Source organism: Notamacropus eugenii, chromosome 6 (genome assembly GCF_028372415.1).
Source record: "Notamacropus eugenii isolate mMacEug1 chromosome 6, mMacEug1.pri_v2, whole genome shotgun sequence".
Taxonomy (NCBI): domain Eukaryota; kingdom Metazoa; phylum Chordata; class Mammalia; order Diprotodontia; family Macropodidae; genus Notamacropus; species Notamacropus eugenii.
In genome coordinates, this window is record NC_092877.1 from 113,627,526 (window position 1) to 113,640,468 (window position 12,943).

Below are 12,943 nucleotides of genomic sequence, written 5' to 3' on the forward strand. Positions count from 1 at the left end.
CAGGAGAGAGAGCTCATTTCAACTCTAGAAAGGTCTCTAGCATAATGAGGAGACTCAGGGACTATCCCAACAAGTGCTCCCCTTGTGACATGCACCAAAGAGTCTCAAGAAATTTAACATGACATCAGTTTCAGTGCTCTTTCAAATACTGTGTTAAAAAGTCCCAAGTAGTACATTCATCACAATTCCCATTCTAGGTTTCAGACCCCTTTAAAGAAATAAAAGACAAAAGTTAACCTAGCTTGTATGGGATAGATATTGCTCCTGAAAGAAAATCAGAAAGTTAAATAACTTGCCCTTTGACTTTTAAATCCCTATATAGCCTGTCTCTAATATCTTTCCAGCTTCATTATTTATTCTTTCCATCCCACATACTTCATTCTAATTAAACTATTTTTTCCCTTATCAAATGAATCCCTTACTTCTTTCATGATTCAACCCAGGCTATAAGCTATGGTAGTTCTTATTTGTTGTAACAGAATTTTCGCTGTAACACAAATACCTGAATGCTAACACTATATGCTGTAGAAAGAAGTTCATTATATTATAGACCCATCTTGGACTCTTTCCCAGTTAATTTAGTTATTGAATTATCCAAAGAATGTGACTACTCTCAAGGAGAAAAAAGTATAAAGTTGAGATTTCTACATAGTACAAGTATGCCAATCCTACTTTCCCTAATAAAGACTGTCACCCACATAGGACCTAGATCTATGATTCACTTGGTAGATTGGCAGCTTCTGTGTAACTGAGTCTTAGTTTCCTTGATAATTCACCTTACCTCTGTCACCAGGTTACAAAGTGAAATATGTATTTTCTATATCACTACAGTGGTACACCAATCATGACTATTCTTTAGAAAGGCATAGCTCCTTACAGTCAATTTGTGGTGGTTTTTAGTTATGTCTGAAATGATTTGTTTACTTAACATATGGACATACTATGATTAAGTTACTTGTAAAAATACTGATGATTTGAGGTTCATTTGAAAGAAATTGATAATGCTTAATGTTAAATAGTAAAGTGATTTCCATGTTATAAAGAGAACACATCATTTAATTTAAAAATGTTTTATCTCTCTAATTTAATTTCTAATTAGAGTGCACATACCTATAAAATGAGCACATCAGTGAGATATTCAGAGAAATTTCACGGAATTATTAGTCAAGACATTATTTTTATATATGAATATCTATAACAACTTATGCATATATTAAAGGGAAAATTCTCATTATGCAAAATAATTGAGCATCATATGTTAAGAAATTTACCCAAAGAGATTAAAGGTAGTACAAAATTGCAGTGAGTCAATTACTTAATCTCTTCAATTTCAGCTATTTACCTCCTTTTGCTTTTACAACACTCCTCCCAATTATTATTTCCTCAGTTTCTTGAATTGCAATGTTAAAAAAAGAAAAGGCTATCCATTTTTACTTCCTCCCCTTTGGTGAAATATTTTTTCCCCATTAACTCAGTCATCCACTCATTTACCAATGTTTTTTTTTGTCTAAGCTTGTGTTCAGAGTAGATGATCTCTGACCACTTTTCCAACTCTGAGATTCTGTGCCTCTGTGAAAATTCATTCATTCACTCACTGACTCACTCATTTTATCATTCAACAAACATTTATTAATTAATCAAGCAACCAACATGCATTTAAATGCCTACAGTATACAGAGCATAATGCTAGATGACAAGATCAGTACAAAGTCAGAATGACACACGTCCCTGCCCTCAAGAAGCTTGCAGTAGAGTAGGGTTTTTTTTATAGACATAAACCTGATAGTTATAATCACCTGATAGCTGATACTTATATAGGAAGGCTGAAGAATTTTTTGCTGGCCAGCATACAGAGCAAAGAAATCAAAACCTTTGTTGATAGCATATATTCAAAATAAAAGCAAGAATGTAGGTCCAGAACATAATAAACAATAACCTTTCCCTCCTTTTTTAGTTTTGGTTCTTGCTCAGAATTGATTTTGGTATTATAGGGTCCCCATCAAGGACTAAATAAGAGTTATTTAAAAAAATAATATTCTGACCCTACAGTCAAAATCACAGACTTTGAATAAGTACTAGACTCAGTCAAAAGAAATAGATTTAATCTTCATCTAGGGTATTCTGGCTGTGTATTCCTCTTCTTTCCTTCCTTCCTTCCTTCCTTCCTTCCTTCCTTCCTTCCTTCCTTCCTTCCTTCCTTCCTTCCTTCCTTCCTTCCTTCCTCCCTTCCTTCCTCTTTTCTTCCTCCTTCCCTCTCTTTTTTTTTGTTTTTTAATAGCTGCTCTTAGTTAAGTGTGGTGGTTCACAGCCTTGGCTATTTGTAAACGACCTGTTAGTTTCTCAAGGATTTCTAGCCTCTGTCCCTTAGCAGATGAGCCTGAAGAGTTGAAGCACAGTAGATAACAGGAAAATTACCAACAGAAGGTTGGTAAGCAGAAGATCAGCAGGGGTGCTCAGAAGAGAACACAAAGATAGCACTGCTAGTGCACATCAACAGCTTTGCAGTATTGAAGTGCGAGCTGCCTCCACCACAAGCTCTAGTCTAGTGACTCATGTTCCCTGTGTTTATGCTTTCTGCATGCGTGCTCTCCCCATGTATTTTCTTGGCATTTGTTACATAGCACACATTCCCTGGCTACATGTATCCATCACATGTGTAACCCTTCTATGTTTTCTAGCTATGATCTCTTTGTGCATCGCCACCATTACCACTATTATGGTAACCTGTTAAAAAAAATGTATCATGTATGCCTGGAAATAATTCAGTTATCCCTTTATTTACAGTGCTGTTTGATGTCTTTAGTTTTAAGCTGTGACCATTGGCTCATTGGCAAAAGTAAAAGTATATATATATGTATATATATGTGTGTGTGTGTGTGTGTGTATATATATATATATATATATATATATATATATATACATATGTAAGTTAAGGCTTTGACAGGTGGTGACCCATAGAATGTGTAGAGTATGTAATAACTTTTCTGGGAGACCACATGGAAGAGGGAGTACCCAGGTGCTACAGTTACAATAGACAATGTTACAAGAAAAATGCACTAGAGATTCAAAAAGTACTTTTGTAAGGTTTGAGTAGAAAGATCATTACTGATGAGGTGAGGGGAGACATGGAAAAAGGCTGCCTAGGTGTGTGTGTGTGTGTGTGTGTGTGTGTGTGTGTGTGTGTGTGTGTATTTTCTTTTAAAGTGGACCGTTAAAGGATTCGTAGGACTCCAGCAGGAGAAGCAGCACCTTCCACAAGCATACACAGAGAGCAAAGCCTTGTAGGTAGAAGAATGAGGGCATGTTCAGCAATCAGAGGGTTTGACTAAAGTGTATAAAGCTATGTGGTTTTTGGACCCTTGCTTGGCTAAACTGGTTAATGTTTATGATTTGATTTTTCTTGGTATTTTATACTTGCATCTTATTCCCCCATTATAAACAGAGTGATTCCTAGGGAAAAGACTTGGAATTAAGATTCCTGATTTTTTTTTTTTTTACTGATGCTTTTCAACCATGTCCCCCTCCCCACAATTTCAGACTTGACTCATTGGCAAAAGACTGTAACTTGCAAGTCATGATGTCCAACCCTTACCCTATCTCAGCATCAGAAACCCAGCTAGACTCTAAGAGGAAAAGGCTGCTTTTGGACATCTTCCAAGTTGATCTGGAAAAAAACTAATGACTACATTTTGCTCTGGGCATTCAATTAATTTCAAACTCAGGAAACTGTGCTATCAGTTAGTCCAATCTGCTCCATCTTTCTTAAAAGAATGGCATGTGAGATCTTGTCAAATGTTTTGCTAAACTTAAGGCAAATTCTCTCCAGAGCATTGCCAAGACCTACTAGTCAGGCAACTATGCCAGAAAAGGAAAGGAAAGTAGCCTGGCATGGTGTCCCTGACAAAACTTTGCTGGGTCTTTGTGACAAAAATTCCCTTTCTAGATATTCGATAATTATCCCTTAGACAATACGCCCTAGAACATTGGCCAAATCGAAAGTGAAACTTAGAGTTCGCAGACTCTTCTCTTTCTTGAAAACTGGGACGTAATAACTAAACAGTAATTGCTTCTCTTTTACCCATGAACCCTCAGGGTCTTCCTCTCCTAGTTTTTTTTTTTTTTTTTTTTGATTAAAGGGGCCACCCTGGAGTAACTTAAAAAAGCCTGTTCATTGAATGGGTGTATCTCACTCTAAGATTGTGCTAAGATCTAAGCCTGAGAGGACCAGGGTCTCCCATTGCATCCTGGGCCATCTCCAGTTGTCCTGATAAATATCAGGCCACTGGACCCAGATGGTCCAGGAGAAGAAAGTGACGTTGGTGACCTTGCACAGCTCTCCCTCACTCAAACCAAAGTCAACTGCAAGTCATGTCATCATCTTGATGTCAGGGTTCTCTTCGAGGCTCTAATAGTTTATGTGATAATCAAAAAAGGAGGTGTACATGAGGGTGTTTTGTAATTATGAAATACTCTATAAATGTAAGCTATTATTATTTTAAATATATGTATGAAAGATTATATAATCTTTGTCAATTAAAGATAGTCATCTGTAATCTTTGTAGCTTAAAATTTTTCCTGTACGTTTAAGTTAAAATCATACTGTTGCCATTTCAATGTATTATTTTCACACCTTCCTGAATCCCTAATAGAGTAGTTAGTGGAGATGCAATCTGCTTGTTCTTTCATAATCTTGGACATGACTATTTAAAACACAATGCTATTATTGAAAGACAAGAGAATTAAGAGTCAGGCATTGGATTTTCTGACATCTCTCAGTGATGTCTCGAGGCTCAAATGTCCCAAATTCTTTAAACTTTCAATTTAATTCAATTGAGCAAGTATTTATGTATTATGTTCAAAGCACTGGGAATACAAAAGACAAAAAAAATCCTTAAATCCTACTAGTATGTAAGAGAGGAATATGGCATTTATAACGATGAGTAAATATGATTTGAGGAGGGATAGAACATTGACAAGTAGAGTGATAATGAAAAGCTTCCTTAAAAAGTGACCATGAAATGGAGCTTGAAAGAAATTCAAGATTCTAACAACTGGAGATGAGGAGAGTTCTAAGAATGAAAGACAATCTGTATGAAAGTATGGAGATGGTGCTGGAGATGAAAGCTTAAATTCCAGGTAATCTCCAGTAGAAAAGTTTGCCTAGAACATAGAGTGAGTGAAGGAGAGAATATGAAATTGATGGGGTTCAGACTGGGAACTTCCTTGAGCTCCCCTGGAATCTCCTCACTTAACCTGGCTTTTCATACTCAAATTGAGCTCCTCTTGTATCTCTCCACAGAACCTGACCATTGCCTGTTATCTCTTGATTGCCCTACCTGCTAATCACCTAAGCGCCCCCTAGTCTGATGTTTGTTGACTACCTCCAGCTATTTCCAGCCTTTGATCCTCCTTGGAGGCCCTTCCTGAACTTCTTCCCCCATCACTCTAGACTACCAGATCCCCCCCTCCCCATCCCTCCTATACTCTTTTCTGTATTTAAGTCCCACCTTGCCTCCGTGAAGGTGCTCTGATTCAATCCAGCTCAGACTCTGTCCAGCTGAGATTCTATCTGGCCCGCTTCTGAATACAAGCATCACAAATGCTTAGGTTTCTTAAGAAGTGTGTGGGATGGCTCAGGTCCCTACATAAATCAATTACTCAGAGGCCTCTCAAAGTGATGACAGAAAAGAGATTTATTCGATTCTCGAGAATCTGGACAATCCTACAGCAGTTCACCTGGAGTAGGAGAGCCGAAGACAAAGAAAGGGCAGTGATTTATATAGACTCTAACGCAAGTCCCTCCCCCCGCACTGACCATTATTCTCATTAGCTGAGAATATGATCTTACATTCTAGACACAAAATCTAACCAATCCCTTTTGAAATGAAGACATTGAAGAATTAGGTAAACTTTATCCAATCATTGAGACCCTAATGTACTACACAGTTTTATATCCTTATATGGAATTATTCTGTTCTAAAAATATAGTAACCTTGAGCCTCTCAGTCTTACCTCACCCCTGGGAGAAGAACTACAATCTGAGAAGTCTTCACTAAACCTATCCCACTCAATCTCTCCTCTTATTTATTAACCTGAAGACTTCTCACGGATATTTTAACCACAGCTCTGTAACATGATCTCACACTGTCTATTAATCTCCTCATCCCAATCAGGATCATTCCTGTCTCTTGCCTCCACAGGTGCTCATCCTTCCTTCTTTAGTATCATCAACTGAATGGCTCCTTCGGTCCTCTCTTCTACTCTAGCAAGTTTTAGTAGAGAATTTCTAACTATTTTAGTAATTAGTGAAATCAAACAAGGTAAACAAATAGGAAGTAATATGATACCACTAATTGCTATGATGCCAAACCACAGTAATCTCTTCCACCAGCTCCCTTCAAAACAGGACCACCAAGACGTATTGAAAAGGGAGTTCCAAGTTTGTTCAGGAACATGAGCAACCTTCCTAATATTTTTGGTGATCTCTTTCACTATTCTTCCATTATCATCAAGTTTTCAAGCAACATGTAGATAAATTGAGCTTTCCACAAACTCCCCCTTCTTCTGCAAGTAAATAATCTAAGATCAACCAATGTTGCAGTACTGCTTCCCTAGTTTGTGTGGCTTGATCGGCCAATAAGTCCAAATCTTCTGCTGTTTGATTGGTAATAATTTCAACTACTGCTTGGAGTCTGATTAGTCTATTTAATAGATATATAGGGGTTCTATAACCCCAACTCTCATCTTGAGCCCAAGTTGCAGGCCCATACTCTCTGATTATCCTCTTAGGTGGCCAAGTGTCACCCCACCCATTTGCATTTCCAGTGAGTAAAGGAGGTGTCAATGTTCCTCTTCCTTTTGACTAGATCATCATATAGAGGAACCCCCAGATACCATTTCCCTGATTCAGGCAAGAAAAAGAATTTAGGTCTCACCAATCCAATATAACAAACACCCCTCCAGTTTAACGGATGGTGAGTATAAGCTGTCTGTCCACATATCCAATAATGTCCTCTCAAAGCAGGATTTTCCTCTAGAAACAGTCTTACCCTATAATCCACAGCCAGAAAGTACTTCACATCTTCCGGGACTAATGGTCCTCCTTTCATGATCTCTGACTTATACCTCCATAGTTGTTGCTTCCTCTTCCATATACAATGTTGATAATTCTTCCCAGTTCTATTGATTACACTCCAGAAAGTATCAAACATCATCCTATGTGTCCCATTCTCCCACTTCCATACCCATTCTTTATATTCTGTGTTATTCTTAGTACTATTCATATATATATGCAACTCTACAAATAGTCGTAGTCATGACCCCCTTCACATTCATTCCCTTATGAATCCTTCCCTTCATACAGAAATTCAAAGGGAAAGGTAAATTAATGAATTGTCCATTTAGAGGTTCCATCTCATACGGCAGTCTGGGGAGAAGTATCATCTTATGCAGTTTTCTGATCTGGATGCTCCTTCAAACAGTCTTCAGCACAGCATCTCAGCATCTTCTTCTCTTCATCTTCTTGTAGAAATCCAGATGTCCACTCTCCTACACAACTGAACTTAATACCATCTTAGATTACCAATCCTATCACTCTTACAAAAATCAAAATTGAAACTTTGACAAATTGTCATTTTTTTTTAAAAAAAAAAAAAGAAAATTCACATTAAAATGCAGCTTCTACATTTCACAGTAAGTCATTATTAATTCCCTCATTAGGAAGATGAGATTTCACTAAGAAGTCAATACCAGGCTCCAGTACTTATATAAATACAATAAATAATCATTTTTAACACGGTGCATATCACATCATAAAACAATTCCAACTTCTGATCATGTGATGCTTCTTTTAAAGAATTTACAATATAGTCCACAAACCATTTTTCATTTAACATTAACCAACTGAAACAAAATAATAACTATGCATGCTAGTCTCACAAGTCCTTGACCTAATCATCTCCACACTATTACTAAGAATTAAAGGACCCTAACTTATTGTTGTTGGTCTAAAGTCCTAAACCTGTTAGCTTAATTTTAGACTCAACCTCAGATGTTCCCCTACCAACACTCTATTATTCAACAGATCTGGTATTATTACTTACAAAACTTCTGATTTTAGGAATTTGCCACTAAGAGTGGGGACATTGCAGGGAAACAACATCTCCCTTACTTCATGTCAGTTCCAGGCAGGAGTAGATTGTCAACTGGCATTCAGCCAGGCTTCAAGTCTGCCAGGTGTCAGTGGGGAAATTGAGTCAGGAGAATCCTACCTCAGCTCAGGCTGAACAGCTGCTCTCCCGACCTTCCCATGAGATCACCTTTTGCAGTTCATACCAGCATCTCACAGGCTTACTGGCATCATGGATCAGTGGCTCAAACCACCTCTCTTGCCATCCACACCTGGAGTTAGACTCAGAAGAACAGTCAGTTAATAGTCCCACAAAAATCTTAAAATAACTAGCTCCAATAATCAGTTTCAGACATGACTAATTTCACATTGGCCAAGGAACATCTTTTGAAGCAGGTCTTAAGTAGCCTATATGCCTTTCTATACATGTTCTAGTTCCTGATTGAATAACAATCATAAGTCATTGCTCTAATAGATTTATATCTGTTTCCCAAACTACTTTATCCCTTTCTAACCCTGCTCAATCTAAAAGAATGAGCTACACATGTGATAAGTTCAAACACTAACTTGAATTTTTTTATGTTCATGTAATGAATTCAAATCAAAACAATCGTTTAACTTTCAATTCCAAATATTACCAGACTACCTACATCTAAGAAAATTAGACTGAAATTCTTTTTCCCAAACTGAAGATGTCTCTGATTTAGTCTCAGTAATTAATTCAGTCAATTGTTTTAATACTAATTGCTTTTACATCATTTTGTAACCTGTAAAGATCTTATTCCAAGTTGGGACCTTTGTCCATTACCCCAAAAGAGTTTTAGTCTCATTTGTCTAAAGGCCCTGGAAAACTTCACCTTGAAAACTGCTTGGTTTTTTGTTTTGTTCCACATAAACCGGCTCTCCTAAGGTCCACTCTATCACTATGCCCAAGTCTATTCTACTTCCCACTTTTAGTTCTATCAGTCCAAATCTCCAGTTTACTGGCCACTCCCGTCAAGCCCATTCCTGGAGCTCCCAGACCACCTGGAGCCACCCCCCCTCCCTTTTTTGTAAGGGATTCCTTTCCCTGAATCCCCCTGTAAATAAAATACAATTATAGTTAACTTTAAATCCCAATCTTGTTCTATGTAATAATGATGCAATATCTATTTATTCTCATTAGATTTAGAAAGAACGTTCCCAGGGATTTTATTTACCTCTTAGATCTTAAATTTGCCCTAAAGAGCCAATCACTGAAGATCATTTCTTGTACATTTTCAAATTCTCACCAAAGCAAGTTCTATATACAATCTCCTCAGCTGCTGGGGCTGTACTTGTTACTAGCCTGAGGACTGCTTCTTTCCCCCACATATTCACACAATGTACCAGCTTTAGGTTTTAGCATTAGAATTACAAATGGCAAACATAATTTTTATAAGTGATAACAAATTGTTTTAGCTATGAACCCGAACAATAAATTTCAGATGGCATCAATGGCATTTTCATATCCTATTAGAGAAACTAAATTCTTTCCACTTTTGTAACTTACAAATACAAATTGGATAGATAGGCCTTCCAAAAACCCATACAAAATATTTTACAAAGTATTTCTTAATACAACAAATATTTCCTCTCTTACGAACAGTTTACAATTTATCACAATCCCCTTGAAACTAATTGACAGAAATCACAAGAAAAGACCTAAACCCACAGCCTTTTCACATTTGCCCATAAACTTTCTTTTACAAACATAACTTTAGAGTAAATGCTTGATTCATGGCAAAAACAATTTTAGCTAAAATTTCCTTTTCAACAGCAGAAATAAACTTTTAACATAATACATGCTCAGATGAAACAGGCTTGAAAATCACACCTATATATATATATGTACATTTTTAAAGCGTTCTCATTTTCTTAATAAGAATGCTACAACAAGGAAACTCTTGTAAAAAAAAAAATTCATAACAGCTCTTTTTAACCAATTCATTAATTAACTTAACAATGCAATTTCTAATACAATATTTAAATGGATTACCTAAAAATTTAAACTTATTTAAGTTTACTTAAAACTTAAAATAAGCCATTAACCTATTCAGCTCCTTTTTTTATAACCAAATGTAAGTTTCAAATTATCAAATTTCTATCACATCTTTTTAAAACTCCAATCTATGTGTAATAAATTACAAAATTTAAAATCGTGTAACAGTTACATTAGATTAATGTTGCATCTAACAAATACCTATCCTTTTGTTACTGGATCTAACATTTTTGGCAGAAATGCTGCTGGGTGTCTCTGCCCTCCTCTTATTTGTGCCAGGATTCCCATGGCCACCCCTTTCTGGCCCTCCCACTCTGCAAAGAAAAAGAAAAACCTAAACTTACTATCTTTTTACTTTAAATACATTGTCTGGCATCAAATATATATTGATCTAATTAAACCTAAATTCAAAACTCTCAGCTCTAAGTTGCTTACTTGAGATTTTCTTTTACTTTCTAATTTTCTGCTTACTTCCACCAAACTTTAATAAATTCTAACCTGTCTTAAACATTAAATTAAGAATGACACATTCCACCTATTCACAATTCCAAATACAACCAGAATGAATTGAAATAACTTTTCTGTTATTACCTATTACACTAAAATTTTTTCTTTTGGGTGAGGCAGGAAATGGTTAAATGATTGCTAGCATGCCTCTTTGATCTGAGGGAAAAAGATAAATTCCTTCCCTCCTTTTTGTACTTCTTCCAAGCCTTCTCTGATTACTCGATATCCCCGCTCATCATCTCTACCTGCTTAAATTCTCCTGCCTTTCCCTCAAGCCACTTTGAAACTGCACATAACTTATTTCTTTCTACTTCTCCTACATTCTTTTACTTGCTGTTACCAACTATATAAACTGAACAGTAAAATAATTTTTCTCTCCCTTTCTCTCCCTCCTTGTCCCTCCGCCCCTCTGAAACTAATATGGAGGGGCTGAAGAAGGGGAGTAACAGGAATTTCAAGGACAGTTCAGCTCAGCCTTTCTGCTCTTGCTGGCTGGCTGGCTAAATTTACAACCTTATCAGATAAAAACAGAGACACACAGACTTTCATTCACACAGAAATACCAACACAACATATACAGACAAATCATTTAACAGAATAGAATAGTACATATAGGTTTAAATTTTTGGCAAACCCAATCTCGGAGGAACCATATTTGGGCCAGATTGTGCCTCCTCCTCTGATATCTTTTCACCCCATATGAAACAACAATACTTAATCATCTTCTTCTTGTCCTTTCCTCTATAATTTGGTAATTCATGCCAATTTTGTAATTATTTTCCAAAGGACTATTTACCGGTATTTCCTGACTCCATTCCGAAGCTCGGTGGGGTTTGGACCGCCCCTTCCCCATTCTTTTGGTCGAGGGTTGTCACCAACACCTCCGAGTCTATGACTCAACAAATCTTGCTAGCTCCCTCGCTAGCTCTCAGTGAGGGTCACCCACCCACCCACAGTCACCCAGCAAACGTTTTTGGGGGGGCCCTTCACCCTGGGGTCCTGCAGTGCACCAATTTGGTTGGGAGTCGTCACCTTCTCCCCGAGTCTATCTAAGACTCAACGAATTGACCCCCAGGCCCCCCCGCCCCGGGGCTTACCGCTGGGTTGTACACGTACAAGTTGCCTGACTGCAACCTTCAACACCAACCGGTTGGCATTTTTACATACTTCACAGCTTCAGAGTCTTTGGAGTCCCTATCCCTATTCTTTTCTGTCTTCACTGAGTTCCTCTGCTTCGGGTCGTTACCTTGCAGAGAGGGAGGCCCAGCAGCCCTTTTCAAGGACTATGGGGAAATCTCCCCACTGGCGCCCAGTCTTTGAACTGAGCTGTCAGCCGTCTCTCAGAAAGGTCACACATGCCGGTACTAGGAGCCCCCAAACTGTGTGGGATAGCTCAGGTCCCTACATAAATCAATTACTCAGAGGCCTCTCAAAGTGATGACAGAAAAGAGATTTATTCGATTCTCGAGAATCTGGACAATCCTACAGCAGTTCACCTGGAGTAGGAGAGCCGAAGACAAAGAAAGGGCAGTGATTTATATAGACTCTAACGCAAGTCCCTCCCCCCCCACTGACAATTATTCTCATTAGCTGAGAATATGATCTTACATTCTAGACACAAAATCTAACCAATCCCTTTTGAAATGAAGACATTGAAGAATTAGGTAAACTTTATCCAATCATTGAGACCCTAATGTACTACACAGTTTTGTATCCTTATATGGAATTATTCTGTTCTAAAAATAGAGTAACCTTGAGCTTCTCAGTCTTACCTCACCCCTGGGAGAAGAACTACAATCTGAGAAGTCTTCACTAAACCTATCCCACTCAGAAGCAACCCAGTTAGGTGAATCCTTAATAAACTTTGTTTCCTTTGGGTTTAAGAAGGCTTGAGCCAAATTCATTTTAGCACAACCCAGACTGTCGGTATTTTGGGGTCCGATCACCTTTAACCTCTTCAAAATAAGTCTGAAAAAGTTAGCTGAAGCAGATTTCAAAGAGTTTCTTTGTTCATTCAAGTCACTTTTTGGCTCTTTCGGCTCTCTTAAATTTCTTTACTACTTTTCTTATTCATGGCTTTTGAAAGATTCACCAATGGCAAAGACACGGTCAAATTGCTAAACTCCTTTAAAGAGCTAAAAACATTAAAGGAAAGAGTTAAATGACACTTTATCTGTGGCTTTGTTGCATGCCCTGCATTTTTTCTTCAAGGTGCCCCCTATAGTCTCCTGAGAGTTGTTTCATAGTTAATTTGAATACCTTGACTTGTCTGTTTTCTACAGTATTCT